The sequence below is a fragment of the Choloepus didactylus genome, chromosome 5, assembly GCF_015220235.1.
Source record: "Choloepus didactylus isolate mChoDid1 chromosome 5, mChoDid1.pri, whole genome shotgun sequence".
Lineage (NCBI taxonomy): Eukaryota > Metazoa > Chordata > Mammalia > Pilosa > Megalonychidae > Choloepus > Choloepus didactylus.
In genome coordinates this window covers 153332604-153349298 of record NC_051311.1, presented here as the reverse complement: position 1 = coordinate 153349298, position 16695 = coordinate 153332604, and the positions used below count along the sequence as shown (strand labels likewise).

General features: G+C 37.9%; 1 protein-coding gene and 1 pseudogene across 3 annotated transcripts in view; one reads left to right on the top strand and one right to left on the bottom strand.

Moving 5' to 3' along the window:
- LOC119534615 (cytochrome c oxidase assembly factor 1 homolog) overlaps positions 1-16695 on the top strand; it is an 84025-nt gene that overhangs the window by 33962 nt on the left and 33368 nt on the right. The gene's annotated exons all lie outside the window — the stretch shown is intronic.
- On the bottom strand, positions 1980-3322 carry LOC119534795 (annotated as a pseudogene).

Below are 16695 nucleotides of genomic sequence, written 5' to 3'. Positions count from 1 at the left end.
ATCTGCTGTTTGGTTGTTTTAATAGTCCAGCCCAGATTGTTTGTATAAATTGAAATTTTATTCAAAATGAAAATTTAACTAGAATTTTAAAAAATTACTGCTAAACCAATATTTTCAAATATATACCACTTAATCAGTTATATTAATTTTTCCAGAATGTATCTTTATAAATAAACTATGAATGCATCAGATTTTGTTTTCATGCTTTGGCCTAGTGTGTAAACTAAAGTAGAAGGTAATCTGACTTCTTCCTTTGTGTCAACCAAGCCTTCATTAAAGATACTGATTTTGTTATTTTTAACAATTGGATTTAATGGAAATTCCTTGGTACCTCTGAAGTTTTAAGAGCGCAGTGTTCTGAAGAACCATTAATGAGAAGTATGTATTTGCAACTCAAGTAGTAACTCTGCCACTTTAAAACACCAGCCTCTCTTGGTGGCTGAGGAAGAATGAGGGATTTAGTCCGGTGGGACAGTCTGCCACCTTTCATTTGCCTGGCTTTGTCCCAGGTCTCTGATTCACTTAACACTGGAGAATTTAATTTCTTCATAGCTTGATTCTCCAGCTTTCTCAATTCTGCTCTAGTTTTCCCAAACCATTTGAAATTGGCAGAGGAATTAACAGTATGTTTTGATTAAGTATATGTGATATAGAGAATTAAAATTTATTTGGAATGCCCCCCCCCCCAGCTCCTTCCCCAGCACCTCCCCCGCCTCCAAAAACATTCTGGAAAGTTGCTCTTAGAATTGTAGATTCCTGTCTGAATATGAAAAGATTCTTGATTTATTTATAAATAATATGGACCGTGTGTTGTGGAAATTTTAATGAGACCTCAAATCAAGGTGTGATTTGGTTTGGGTATGTAATATTGGGCACCAAGTGATGGTGAGATGACTGCAAGTCACCTGTAAAAGTCGGATGTACATGGGGCATCCCTTTCCCCCTTCTAGGAGCATTCACAATGATTTTTGTCATGCACGGGCCACCACTGGAAACTATCATAGTGGAGAGATTATAAGAAACATGCGTTTTGTTTTTCTTGGTGGGGTGGAGAATCCTCTGACTTTTCCTCCTGATGGTTTCTAGAGGGGATGAACTTTTAGAGAATGTAGCCCAAAGGAGTTTCTTTAGGACTCAGTCACCCCTTGAACTCTTTGCCCATTCCAGATTCTGAATGGCATTACAGGTTATCCTAAAATTTTCACATCATGGCAACAGCATTGCTGTTTTGTGTTAAAAGGGTTGCCACTTTACAGCTAGCAGTCAAATATGGTAGTTAAGAATGTGCTCTATGGATCTCCACATAAGATGGTGGCATATGGTATTTTTCCAAAGATGGCTGTACTAATATCTACCAGCCCCATGCTTTAAAAAACAAGAAAAAAGAAAAAAAAAAGAAAGCCAGGTGTTCATTAAAGATGAGGAAGGAGCAAAAAAATGGGGGTAATGTCTAATCTGTCCACCACCTTTGGCTGCCTAGGGCTGGGGAACCCTCCTTGTTCCATCTCTGCCCCCAAGATGGCACATCTGCCTGAGGCTAGAGCATGGCAGGCACTGTGCATAAGAGAGGCAGGTTTCAAGAAAAATGGAGTCCATCCCACACCTCTAATAATGGGTTCAGGATGACCTTGCACACACACAGGGAGACACAGAACCCTGACCCCCTAAACCTCTGAACTCCTTGTAAAACCAGGGAGTTAGGAGGGAGTGGGCAGGAGGTTGCACATAGGGAGGGGCTGAGGGTGTGCAGGTTCTGCAGGAGGTACCTGGGCAAGCATCAGCTTCAGGCTATGTCCACCACCTCACCTGTCTCCCCAGTCCTAGAAGAGGTGACAAGGGCCCTGACTGGGGTTCTGCAGGCAGAGGCAACAGAAGGGGTGTTGGCTCTGATCACAGTGAAGGGCGGGGCACACAGGATGACAGACACCTGGCTGAGGCCTGGGTGGGGGGTTGGGTGGTAGTGGACACACAGCTGGGGATCAGGTGGCCATGGCTTGTGCATTTCTGTGGCTTGGATGGGGTGAGCCATGCTGGTGTGGAATGAGGTCTGCAGACCTTGGGTTCTTTTTGAGGGGGCTGTCCATGGTGGGGGGTTGACCCAGGTCCTCTCAGACGGAAACCCTTCAGCTAGAGGGCAGCCAGCTCTGGAAGTTGTGCATGATGCCAGGTGACCAGGAAGGTGGCAGTGGCCTCACCGGTCAGGAAGCCAGCCAGCACCTAGCCGGCCAGCATGTCAGACCTGGGATTGTGGTACTCAGCCATCATGAAGGTGGGGCACAGCAGGGCCAGGCAGAGCGAGGCTTGACCAGGTGGGAGCCCTTCATGTGGAACACTCGAGTCATGTATATCACCATGTAGGTGACCACATAGGTGCAGAGGGCTGCGTCCTTGCTGCAGAAGGCACTATATGCAGCAACTGCGAGGATGGGACTGCTGGCGCAGGTGCCCGGGTCAGTCACACAGCATTTGGGTCCCATGAGGTTGGCAGGCAGCCCAGGACCATGTACTTGGGGTGAGAGACAGATCAGAAATGTGGCCTGGGGTTGCCAGTCACCACCTGCCCTGCATTGGCAAAGATGGTTGTGGAGAAGAGGCCCAAGTTGTAGACCTCCAGGAAGTGGACGTGCCAACACAGTGGGGGCCTGAGGTGGCAGTAGGTAAAGACACAGTGGTGCTTTCCCCAATAATAGAGATGGCAGAGGGTGGTGCTGGGAAAAAGGCACATGCCCCCCCCCCCTCACCCCCCACGCCCAGCAGGATCATTAGGGTTGGCTCAGTGGTGGCCAGAGTGTAGGTGAGGACGGGGTTGTTGGCTAGCAGCCTCAGGTCCTGGTGGTGCTTGGTCCTGGTGGTGCTTGGCATACGTACTATCATTGTAGAAGACTCACCTGGAAGGTGTCCATGAATTCCAGATGGTAGGCAAGCAGGACCACGATACACCCAGCAGCACCAGCTCCTCTAAGACAAAGCAGGGAATGATGGAGAAATGCCTAAGCTGAGGTCTCCCTTTGGCCTTGGTGAAGGCCAGGTCGATAGAGGTGGAGGCAACCTCATACTTTTTGTAGTCTATGACCTTGACACTCCTCCATTGAGAGAACCCCTTCTCTCCTTTTGAATCTGCAAAGGTTCTTGACTTGCTTGTGACCGATAGAATATGGCCAGCGTGCCGAATGACGTCTATTCCTAGATCAGAAAAGGGAGTACAACTTCCATCTCGTTGTCTGGGACACTTGTTTCCGGATCTCTCTGCTGCCATGTAAGATGTGCTGCTATTCTGAAGCTGCCATGCTGTGAAGAAAGCCCAGCCACATGTGTAGGCCATGTGGAGGTGCCCCAGTTGACAGCTCCAGTTGAGATTCTAGCAAATAGTAGGTATCAACTCTCATACACGTAAGTGAAGGTTTTCCTAGATGACTCCAGCCCCAGCCATTGAGTCGTCTGTAATTGTTAAGTCTTCTCAGCTGCGGCCTCAGATGTTGAACAGCAGAGACAAGCCATCGCCTCTGTGCCCCTGCCCCAAATTCCTGACCCACCGAATGCATGAGTGTGATAAAATTTACTGGTGAGCCATACGTTTTGGGGTAATGTGTTATGCAGCAATGCTAACTGAAACAAAAACCTTGGCAAGTCACTTCACGTTTATGTCCCTTAGTTTCTTATCTGTAAAATAGTGATAATAATCATGCCTGCCTCAGAGAAATGAGTTTATATAAAACTCTTAGAAGAGTTTGTGGTACACAGTAAGAACTCACTAAATATTAGCTATTATTTTTATAAACTAAGGGAAATTCATTAGAATACTATATGTTTTTTGGGAGTATAGTAATGTTAGAAATAGTGAATTCAGCTTGCCTTTTTTAATGAAATGTTCATCATGATGTGTAAAAAGGGGGAAAAACCCCCACAATTATACAACTTTCCTTAATATGATATCTTATCTATATTTGAGGGGGAAAGATTCTGGTAACTGTTCTCAGGGATATAAGCTGAAATGGTTAGGATATGTTCTCAACATAACCCTAACTTCCCTTATTTGCCTATAAGAGCCATCATCTATGAATTAAGCTGAATGCTTTTGAAGCTGTTTATGTCATTGCTGTCACATGTTCTGGAATAACAAATTCTTTATGTTTACTAAGTAGAGTGGTTAGAGAAGAAGTTTTAAAAATTATCCTAAAATGATGACTTTTAAACTTTTAAGGGATATGGAGAAGAAATCAGTACATCACCATGTATAAAATCATTATCACAGGCCTTTACACATTTCAAATATACAATCATTATAATAAGTCTTGGTCTTCATCTTTCTGTGGTGAAAGAGTTCTAATTATTTTACTCTTATACTCTCTCCATATTAGGTAGGCAATACCTACCACCATGACCATTCTAATTGACTACATAATATGTTCAAACATGGTATATTAGTTTCCTGGCTGCTAAAACAAATACCATACAATGGGTTGGCTTAAACAATGGGAAGTTATTGGCTTATGGATTTGATGCTAGGAGAAGTTCAAAACTGAGGTGACAGCAAGGCATTGCTTTCTCCCTGAGGACTGTGGCATTCTGGGACTGGCTGCAGCAGTGCTTAATTCTTGGCTTTTCTGTCACATGGCAGTGCACATGGCAGTGTCTTCTCTTTTCTCCTCCAGATTCCGTTGACTCCCAGCTTCTTCCCATTGCTTTTTTTCTCTATGTCATAATTTTCTTCTGCTTCTAAAGGAACCTAGTAATCCAGATTAAAGCCTAACTTGATTCAGTTGGGCCACACTTAACTGAAATAGCATCTTCAAGAAATACTATTTACAATAGGTCCATACCCACCAGGATGTAGACCAAGACCAAGAACACGTCCATACTGGGGAGCACAATTCAGTCAACCACACATGAAGATTAAACTCTTTAATTCTCTTCATTTTAAAAAAGTACTTACTTTAAAAAAAAATTACTTTGGATTAGCCATGTGCGATGTGTCTTCTTCCAGCTTCCTATTAAAATACTCATGTAGCTCCGTAACAACCCTAAAGAATAAAGTGACAACAATTTTTCAGTTTTAGTGGCATTTTCACTAACTTCTTACTATGTTGAAGTTGGGGTAGACTGAGAAAGCCTTAGTGGACTATTAATGCTTTGACTTCTAAAACAGGAGAATGAATAGTAGTAGGAAGAGGCTTTGATTGATTCCCATTGTTTACACATACCTTTGAATCACAGGTTGCCATGAAATACTCGAGGAATTCTGTATTGTTTTCTTCATATTTTGTATCTCATGATGTATCACAAGTCTATTAACCTGACCAGAGGTTTCTCTATCTCCCCAAACTCCCAACCTCATGAAACCCTCCCTCAATCCATTCTTTGTACATCCACTCTGAGACTAAAATTTCCAACCTGCAGAATGGAAGTGAAGTGAATGAAAGGAAACTATTAGGGTATTGCATTCCAGGGATGTGATGCAGGAGGTAGGGGTGGTGTTAAGAAGAATCCTGAGAAAAGTGTACCCTTGGGGTTTCAAATGACATTATTTTTTCTGTTAAAAGAAAAAAAGCTACAGAATGTTTTTGATGATACAAGAATAAATTCTCACAATATGAAAAGAAGGAGTGATAGAAGATCCCAAATTAGGCCTGCATGGTTGTACTACCTGCTAAATACTATAAATTCAGCTACAACCTATTTGCATCAGCCTGGACACATAAAACCTCACCACCAAATAAAGGGTGAGAGAACTGTCATCATCCAACTTGATAGTTAATGGGAATCAAGGGCAGTCTACAGACACTGCTTTTAAAAATTGTACATTTTCTTTTTGCAAAGATAATATTGATAGAGCCTATTAAGAGAAGAGAACCATTACCCAAAGATAAGGAGGAAAGGCATAAATCTAAATATGATTTATTATGGTATATCAAAGATAGTTTTAAAAAGTATCAGGTTGTATTCTCTGTAATAGGAAAAGATTGGAGTCAAGAATCCAGAATAGAAAGTCATAAGAAAAAATCAAGAGGAGATTTTTAAAAGCTGGAATCAAGAAGAACAAAACAAAATAAAAACTGAAAATGTAATGACAGAATAAAAATCTTAAGTGGCAGAATTGATCCTGCAGAAGAACAGAATCAATCTTATGTAGGTTATTTGAGATATCCTAAAATGAGGAGAAACTGATGAGAGGTAGAAGTGAAGAGGGTGAAGATGACGGATACCAAGGACGGAGAGAGGAGAACCCATTGATGAATAATAAGGTATTTCTAAAGGAGAAATTGAAATAAATGGAGCAGAAGCAAAACATAAAAGGAGAAGAAAACTTTCTTCAGTTGAAAAGGTTCTGAATCTGCAAGTCCAAATTGTAAGCTTCATCATGTTCTAGGAGAAATAATGAAACTAGATCCCCATCTAACTGAATACTGGTAGCATTTATAATTTTTAAAAATAAGGGGAAACACCCATAGTCATATTCAGAAAATAAACAGGTTATTCAAAAAGTATAGAAGTAGGTCTTTCTTCACTGCTAATTTCTTATTTATCCTTCAAGGGATTCATTGAACTGCTTGAAATTATGATTTGGTTATTTCATTAATTCTGGAAAATGTCAGCCATCATCTCATCAGATATTGCTTACCTATATCTGATTCTCTGTTTCCTCACTTTCTGCAACTCCAATTAAATGTATGTTGGACCTTCTCATATGTGTTTACATATCTTATGCTCTCTTCTATGTTTCCCATCTTTTTGTCTCCCTGTCTCCAGTTCTCTTTGGTACTTCCAGTGATATGCTGATAAATTGGCTCTTCAGGAAATAAAAAGTCCTGATTTGTTGATTTCCATAGTTAAATATTCCCACCAAGGGCAGTTTCAAGCTACCAACATGACTTTGCTGACACAGAATTAGAAAGAGCTATATGTAATCAGCTCTTGGAAGTTCATTCAAGCCAGCTCCAGCATGCCCCCAGACTTTTTCCGGCTTCCCATTTATTAAATATCTCTTCAGCTTTGTCTAATCTGCTGTAAAACCTCTCCATTCAGTTCTTAATTTGGGTTATTATATTTTTGTTTTTAGTTTTAGAGCTTCTATATGTTTTCCAAATCCATTTTGTCACTATTTATTGTTTTCAGTTCTCTGCTAAAAATTTCAAGCTTGTCTTTTATTTGCTCTGTGGTAGTGGACACAGTTGTTTTGTACTCTGCATCTGATAATTCCAATTCTAAGGTTCTTTCCTGACTCCTTTCTCCTGCCTGCTGGTTCTGGTTATTCATGGAGTCTAGTTACCTTGTGTACTTTATTATCCTTGACTGGGGCCTAGATATTGGATTTGAAAAATTATTTGTAAGAATAATTTTAGGCCTACAGTATAGGTACTTACAAGATTTGCATTTGCTTCTGACAGATACTTGAGCATATTCCAGTCTGGGATTATTATAAATCAAGTTCAAAGTTTGAGATAAGCAATTTGATCCTAGGCTGTAATCCACTTTAGGTCATTCTTACTTTGAGGATGTAGCCCTTTGGGATGCCAGTTTATTGTGATGAAGATCTCAGATTAGATTTCCCTCATTGTATGGCTCTCGGCTTTATTTCTTGCTTGGTCACTCTGGAAGTCAACCAAAACTAAGGTTCTAATTTTCTAAGATTAGCAAACACCCTTCAGAGCAAAAGTGGCTTCAGAATTTGCTTTCCATGCTGTTTTCCTTCCCCTTTCACTTTTGACTTGTTAATTTGTTACTGTCTTGTCATTTTTCAGTTCTTTTAAAAAGATGTTTTTAAATAATCTATACAGCTTAGGTTGTTTTCAATAGGAGGGTTGATCTGTAAAACCTAGGTCACCATTTCTGGTAATAAGCAACTTCATTAATGTTTTAAATCAGTTTGGTGAGAGCACAAATGATGCCCTAAATTCTATAAAACATGTGGAGAGAAATAACCTGTAGGCTATTTCTTATTAATACTTTTAAATACCTTAAGGTTGAAATTTTAATGGGTAAAATGTACAGCTCATCAGCAAATTTTTTTTTTATAACAAAATAATTCAGGAGTCTAAATTTCATTTTCATAGGTTATCTTACCAAGTATTAAATTATTAGTGAGTGAAACAAAGAGTTTTCTTCCAAGAATATGGGACTCATTAAAGCATTTTCATATCTTTTTTTTAAATGATTTTAAGTGTTTTTCCCCCATTAGTAAATCAGTCAGACTAAATTCCAGGTTGAAAATGGCCCCTATTTAAATCATGCTTAATTAGGTGGATGGAGGGGCAACCTTCCCATTTTTTAAATCTCAGAAACAAAGTAGGTTTTAATAGTTGTGTCTTCAAATGATACGCTGCTAATGTTGCATCTTATTTCTTCTAAAAATGTCTTTTGACTACTAGTTACCATTTTATTCATGAGAAGTGAACTTCCTGGAAGTGAGAACTAGAAGCAGTCAGCCCTGTTGGGTAGTAATTTTTAGGCACCTATTAAGGGTGTCTTAAAATTAAAGGAAGCAGCAGAACAGTGCTTTAATAATGTCATTCAAACAGTAGAAGTTAGCCGCCTATTACATTTGGCTTTGCTCGAATTCAGTGTAGGATTCCTTGATGTTTTATGTAAATCCTCCTGAATTATGTAGCAATAGCAAGCACTTTTTTCACTCAAAGTGCAATCTGATTTTTTCTCTCTGTGACATTATCACCCCTATTATTTAGAATAGTGAGTGGTCATGAGGTGTTTTTGTAAGAAATTTGTTACATATAAGAATCGAAGAATTCAAGTTTGTAGTTGGCATTACTTTTACGGTATAAATTAGGGTGGATTTACGTTAATCTTGTAAACTTTTTTACTGATTTTTTTGAGCAAGGGAGAGAGAGATGGTGTTACAGTGAATGCACTGGTAATTATATTTAGCCTGGACTTATTTATTCTATAGCCTGGCAGAGTATCTGTGCATCTAAATGTCATCTATCATGTAAGTTGAGTGAGAAAAAAGCATGGACTACTCCTGTGTTGGGGGTATCTAAGAAGAACTCAAAGTATAGTATCTGTTGAAAAATAATCTTGGATGGTGACCTTTAAAACTGGCTTCAGCTAAGCAGTTCTGTCAGTTTATCAGCAGTTTAGAAAGCACCTAATGGCCGTGCCATGGCTCAGCTGTGGAAAACACAGACTTGGTTGGAACGGGGCTGGTCATGGGAAATCCACCCTTAAAAGTCCTGAAGATAAGCCCCGATACTGCATTGTGCATATTTACTCTCTCTGTGACTAACTCAATAAAGCTTATTCATCAAGGAAATCTTGTCCTTGACTCAGGTCCATTCGTCACAAATCACACCCTCCAACTTTAGGATTACATCAGGCTGAAATTATGGGCAAGGCATGTTGCTAAGTTCATTATTTTGTAACACAAGGAGTGTTTTTTTTTTTTTTTTTTTATCAAACTGCCCACAGAAGTTTCACCAGGAGTTTTATATATTTAGGGGAATTTTGCCAACTCTTTTCTCAAAACTATTGAGCTTTAGAAAGTCCTTTTGGAAAAGCCCTTTAGAAAGGCGTTTTAGAAAGCTCCAAAGCTCACTTTTGGAGCAAGCGAAAAAAAAAAAAAAGAAAAAAAAAATCTTTGTTAGGTATGTGTTACATGTTTTCCAAACTTGCCAACCATTGTATTATATTGAATACAAGGAAAGTGACATGCGATTTCTACTTGCAGATAAATGTAAAGTCTTATTGGGGAGATAAAACGTGAAACAAAAGAATTTTAAGAATAATTTTGATTTTTATCAAAGACTGTCTTAGTCAGTGGTAACTGTTGAAGATTTATAATCTATAAAACAGAAACGTTAGAGCTATTATTGGAGAGGGGAAGAATAAGACATATTTTAAAAATATTTAGGAAGCCATCATCACACCCTTTTTTATTTTAGGCAATTCTCGTGGTCACTGGGGTTGCAAAGATTAATAAAACCTGATTATGCCCTCAAGACACTCAAAGGAGAGGAGCAACTCACAACCAACTTCCCCTTTACAGATTATAAATTGCTTTTATGATTTTATCTCCATTATTCTTCAGAACGGTATTGTTTAATCTTTACAGCTGGGGTAATAAAGTCCCAGAGAGAGTAAGTGAAGAAAGGAGTTGTTACTTATCCTCACTTCTTTGTGTCTGCAAAGTTTTTGTGCATTGCAACGTGAATGAGGAGTTAGATGAGCTATGGGTAACACAAGGAACTAAATATGTGGGCCCGTCAGAATATATCCTGTTTTGGTCTTTGGTGCTTGCTACATAATTCAGGAGGGTTTATATGAAACATCTTGTCAAGGAATCCTACACTGAATTCCAGGAAAGGCAAATAAGCTAGGAAGAAATTGCTGAACAAAACCATTTAGTACTGTTAAATTTGAAAAAAAAATCTTTGAATTTCTTATTTCTTTTGACAAATAGAAGTGCATATATGTGTCAGGCATTGTATTTATTGGCAGTTCTATTTGGTTCTGCTGCCACCTTTAATCATTTAATGCATGCTTAATGCAGAAGATTCAGAAATACAGATAAACATGAAGATCCAGAAGGAGTCATTGTGAACATTTTGGTCTTACTCCTATTCTCTGGTCCTTAAAAAGGTAAGTTCCACTGCATTGAGAACGTGCAGCATATACATGGTCGAATCCTACCATTCTTTTATGTAAGTACTTTTCCCACAAGAAAATGGTTCACATTTCTTGAGGATTTACTTTATGTTTGGCAGTAGACTAACATATAATTTTTTATATTTTAAAATTATGTCCTATTTAATACATACAAATACATATAAAAATATAATGGGTTTCTGTGTATCCATCAGCCAATAGAAGTAAGAACTAGAAGATAGCTGATGCACTTACCTGTTCCTTCCCTTCCCACCCTCTAGCCTCCCTTCAGAAACACTGCTATACTCAAGTTTGTTTATTATTCCTTTGCCTTTTAAAAATTACACACTTTAGTATCCCTAAGCAATAAATAGTTTAGTTTTACTTGTTTTGGAGATTTTTATAAAAATGGCCTCATGTATTTTTGCTTTTTAAAAATACTCCTGTTATGTTTTCTACATGTTATTGCCATGAAATTCTAGATGGTATTTAATGGTTGTTCATTCATTTTCATTGACATCTAATATTCTTTTGTGTAAATACACTGCCGCATTATTCATTCTTCTGTCAGTGGGCATTTGAATTTTTTCCGTTTTTTTGCTATTTTGAACAGTGATGCTATGAACAATCTTTTAAACGTTTCCTGCTGTACATGCACAAGAGTTCCTCTAGGGTATGTATCTTGATGCAGAATTATTGGGTTGTAAAATATACAAATGTTGAATTTATAAGATATACCAAATTGTTTTTCAAAGTGGTTGTGCCAATTTACATTGCTGTCAGCAGGAATCCTTGCCAACACTTGGCATTGTCATATTTCTTAATTTTTGCCAATCTAAAGGATATGCAGTGTTAGTCTATGGTCTTAATTTACATTTCCCTGATAACTAGTGAGATGGAATACCTTTCCATATGTTTATTGTCAGTTGTCACCTGTGAAATGTCTGTTTATGTTTCTTGCTCATTTGTCCTGTTGGGTTGTTTGTTCTTTCTTATTGGTTTATGAGATTTACGTATATGTTCTGGATACCATCTTTCGGTGATTATGGGTAGTAAGGGTTATTTTCTCCCAGCTTGTGGCTTGCCATTTCTTTCTTTATGTTGTCTTTTTGGTGCCTTCTTCATGATTATTATTTTTAAGTCTTCTTTAAGAAACTTTTTTTTTTAAGTTTGAAAGTTACCTTCCATATTTTAAGTATTTAATCTAGCTGATGTTGAGTTTTGCATATGATGTGAGGTAGAAACCAATTTCCCCATTATCCTATGTGAGCAACCAGTTGTTCAATACCATTTTTTTGAAATAGTCTCCTTTTTACCTGGTAATTTGAAGTACTATCTCTGTTATTTATCAAGATTAATGTGTTTGTGGATCTGATTCTATTACATCTATTATGTGCCACTGTTCACTTTGTCTTTTCCTGTACCAACACCAACTGTTTTTATTACTGTATATTTATAATTAAGTTTGATATGTGGCAGGCTAAGTTTTCTCAATAGTGTAAGTATTCTGAGTCTCCCATTGATTTGTGATGAAATAAACAGGACATAAAATTTACTGGCTTAATGATTTTAAAGTATAAAATTCAATGGCATTAAGTACTTTCACAATGTTGTGAAACCATGACCACCGTCTCATTCCAGAACATTTTGTCACCTCAAAAGGAAACCCTGTAGACATTAAGCAGTCTCTCCCCATTCTCTCCTTCCCCTAGCCCCTGGCAACCACTAATCTGCTTTCTGTCTGTGTGAGTTAGTCTATTCTGTATATTTCATGTAAATGAAACCATACCAATATATGTCCTTTGTTCCTGCCTTCTTTCACTTAGCACAATGTTTTCAAGGTTTATCCATGTTGTAGCATGTAACAGTATGTCATTCCTTTTTATGCCTGAGTAGTCTTCCATTGCACGGATATACAACATTTGTTTATTCATTCATCAGTTGATGGACTTTGGGCTGTTTCCATATTTTGGCTATTGTGAAGACAGCTCTGTGAACATTCATGTACAAGTTTTTTGTTTGAACACCTGTTTTTCAATTCTTTGAGGTATATATGTTGGGGTACAATTGCTGATCATATGGTAATGATATGTTTAACATTTTGAGCTGCTTCCCCCAGGGTCTGGGTGGGACAGAAGATCCAAACAGTTTTCCACAATAGCTGTACCATTTTACATTCCCACTGGCAGTATCTAAGGATTCCTATTTTTCCACATCTTCACCAACACTGGTTATTTCCCATGTTTTTGATTATAGCCATTCTAGTGGGTGTGAAGTGGTATCTTATTATGGTTTTGATGTGCATTTCCCTGATGGCTAGTAATGTTGATCATGTTTTTATGTGCATATTGGCCATTGTGTATCTTTCTTTGGAGAAATGTCTATTCACATCATTTGCCTATTTTTTAATTTGCCTTTTTATTTTTTTGAATTGTAAGAGTTCTTTAAATATTCTTGATACAAGTCTCTTATTAAATACATGATTCGCAAATGTTTTCTCCCATTCTGTGGTTTGTTTTCACTTTCTCCATGCTATCTTTTGCAGGACAAGCATGTTTCCTTTTGATAAAGTCAAATTTTTCCATTTTTTCTTTTGTTGCTTGTGCTTTTGGTGTTGTATCTAAGGAACCATTGCCTAATCCAAGACCATGAAGATTTACTCCTACATTTTCTTCTAAGAGTTTTATAGTTTTAGTTCTGACATTTAGGTAGCTGATCCATTTTGGGTTCATTTTTATCTATGGTGTCAGAAAGGGATCCAAAGTGGAGGTTGCATGTGGCTATCCAGTTGTTCTAGCACCATTTGTTGAGGACTATTTTCCTCCGTTTTATTGTCTCCGTAGTTGTCTTAGTTTGCTGGGGCAGCATAACAAAGTGCCACAAACTGTATGGCTTAAAACAACAGCATTTTATTGTCTCACAGTTTTGGAGGTCAGCAGTCTGAAGTCATGTTGTTGGCAAAGCCTTGCTCCCTCTGAAGTCTGTAGGGTTCTGACAGGAGCTTGCCGGCAGTCTATGACATAAGTCAATCTCTCCCTCTTTCAGATGGCTTTCTTCTCTCTGTGTCTCACTGAGGGTGTCCAAAGTTCCTCTCCTTATAAGGACACCAATCATATTGGATTAGGGCTCATTCTAATCCAGTTTTGCCTCTTCTTAACTAATAACATCTTCAAGGATCATGTTTCCAAATACAATCACATCACAGGACCAGGGGTTAAGACTTGAACGTTTAATTTTTTTCTTTGACACTGTAACTTTTTTTTTTTTTAATTCAGAGAACTTGTAGGTTTATGGAAAAAATCACACAGAAAATACAGTTTCCATATACTCTCCTATTATTAACACTCCGCATCAGTGTGGTACATTTGTGTTACAATTGATGAAAGGCTATTACTATAATTGTACTATTAACTGTAGTCTGTAGTTTACATTAGGGTTCACTGTGTTGTACAGTCCTGTGAGTTCTTTTAAATTTTTTATTTTAGTTATGTATATAAAACCTAAAATTTTCCCTTTTAATCATATTGAACATATCTTTTGGGGGTACACAATTTAATCTCTAACAGTACTGTTGCCAAAAATCAATTGACCATAAACATAAGGGTTTATTTCTGGACTCTTATCTGTTATTTTTAAATGGCAACTTTACTGTAGTGTCTCTAACTCATTGAAGAAATAATTATTAAGCATAACCCGTGGGCCAGGCCCTATTTTAGGTTGTGGAATTATAGCAGTGAACAAGAAAAAGTCCTTGACCTCTAGGCAGCTTTCATTTTAGTGGGGAATAAAAAGTGCTGTGAAGAATATAAAGCACATTGACTGGAGAAGCACAAGTGTGTATGTGTGGGGGTTCCACATCATGTTCTTCACACAGCCATCTGTCACTCTATTAGGGCCTCTAGCTCCTCTGACCATGGTATATGCATGTCTCACCTTCCCAAGGAGGCCAAACACCTAGGTGCTCAGTGGGGATTTGCTGAGTAAATAGATTAATCTGTTACTTTTGGGCACATACATACATTCATACATGCATTTACCTTTATAATATATATGTTACTCAGAGCTCTTAGGATAGTTTGGAAATAAGAAGGGTAGACGCTTTGATAGTTGTGTGGCTCTGAATTAGACCTTCTTTTTGTCTAGAAACTCAGGCTGTGTCTCCTTCTTCAGCCTAGATTTCTGCTTGGCGCTGGCCTCATTCGGGGCCCTGCTCTCCTTGTCTTCCCCACTCAAGCAATCTCAGCTCTTGCTCCGCTTGTCCTTTGTGAGTGCTTTACCTCTCCCTCCTACTGCCTCCAGCAGTGAACCAGTATTTCAAGTTCTGGTCTAGCAACAGAGTTCTGGGCAAGTCCTGGTAAAGTGAGATGATTTGATATTAAACTGACCTAAATGACTACTTAATAATGCTGATGTGCTTAACCTGATAACGTGGTGAATATGAAGCTCTGACCTGGTGGATTTATCTATTTTTTCGTTCATTTTTTTACCTTTTCTTTGTTCATAATGACAAAGTTTACATTTTCTATTTAGTTCATTTATTCCTGGCCCTGGTTAATGGCACTACCAACATCTCTTCTCACAAGTTGGCAAAGTGCCTGGCACATGCATTATGTTCAATAAATATTGGTTGAATGAATGACTGAATGAATCAATGAACAAACCAAGGCAAAAGTAGCTCCCCAGGTATTTGAAATTTCTTGCCTCAGAAATATTGAATTTTAGTCAAAAACAGTCCTGCTCTATGCATCTCACAATCAGCACTCCTTGTGAAGTTCTTAGAAAGTCCACATCTGAATAAGGCTGTGCTTTTGTATCTTTTTTCCCTTCAGAAGGAGAGGAGAGAGATGCACTGGAATGTTTACTTAAGCAATAATTCTCTTTTTTAAGCTACAGCAAAAGGAGCCATTGGATTTTTTTTTTTTTTAAATCAAGGAATATAAATGATTTCTTTTCTCAATGGTGCAGAATCCTTGGATTAATTATTGATTATCTTCAATTTTAACTCACTCTTCTTGTTAAAGACCTTTAATTTGAGGTAACCAAAGGTATGTTTCGTGATCTGATCTAAGACATCAGATTTCAATTGGGAGCTCAAATCTTTTTGGGAAAATGTAAAATTTTTTCCACATTCTATTGAAGCTATGGTTCATAGTAGTAGTAATCCTAATGTAGTGAATGGAAGTAGTTCATTTATGTCTTTAACATGTAAAATATCTAGAGTAGGGCTGGTGTGCATGAGATGCTCAGTAAAAATCCTCTTATTTTTGGATTATGGAGTGATTTTGTGTCACAGTGTAGTAAATTTCACAGCCAGTCCTCAAACGAATATTTTGAAATGAGCAATTCTCATATTTCACTACAAACATTTCCAATGTGCTTGTAGAAAAAGAAAAGCCATGTGAGAACTCGCAAAGTTAGAAGTACCTTGAAAGTAAAAGGAAAATAAAAATTGGGGACATCAAGAAAATGCTAGCAAAATGATAAATACCTGTTGATTTAAACCGAAGGGGCTTGTTCTGCTTTATGGAATATTCTGGAAGGGAGAGCTGATCCCAGCCTGTGGGATCCTTGGCAGCAGGCATGTGGAAGCTGCTCATAAATTTAGGGTAATTTTTACTGTCAAGTCAGTGCTTTTACCAAAGATGGAACAGGGTGGAGAGGTTTAACAGTATCAGAAGTCATTAGCTTAAAGCTAAGATGTCATCAGATACACTTAAGAAAAGCCTTAAAAATGAATTCATGTTTTTGACCTTATTTTAAGACATTTGTTTGTTTCATGCAATATGTGCTTTTCTTAAGAAATAGAGTAATAGCCCAGAAAAAAAAAATTATCTTCTAATTTTAACCACCTGTGTATTTGTTTCAAGACTGTACACTGAAAAAAAAAAAGCGTAACTTAAGACCAGAAATGTAAGTAGAATCAAGGGGTTGTTTTTTTATTGTGCAAAGTAGCAAACTGACCCCACAGTGATGACAAGTCAGATGCAGTAATCCTTTAAGATTACTTAGAGAAAAAATAGTGTGACTTTTTCTCACAGTGGACACGTAAAGAAAAATACAATTAGGCATGGTATCACTGATCTATTAGCTTAATAGTAA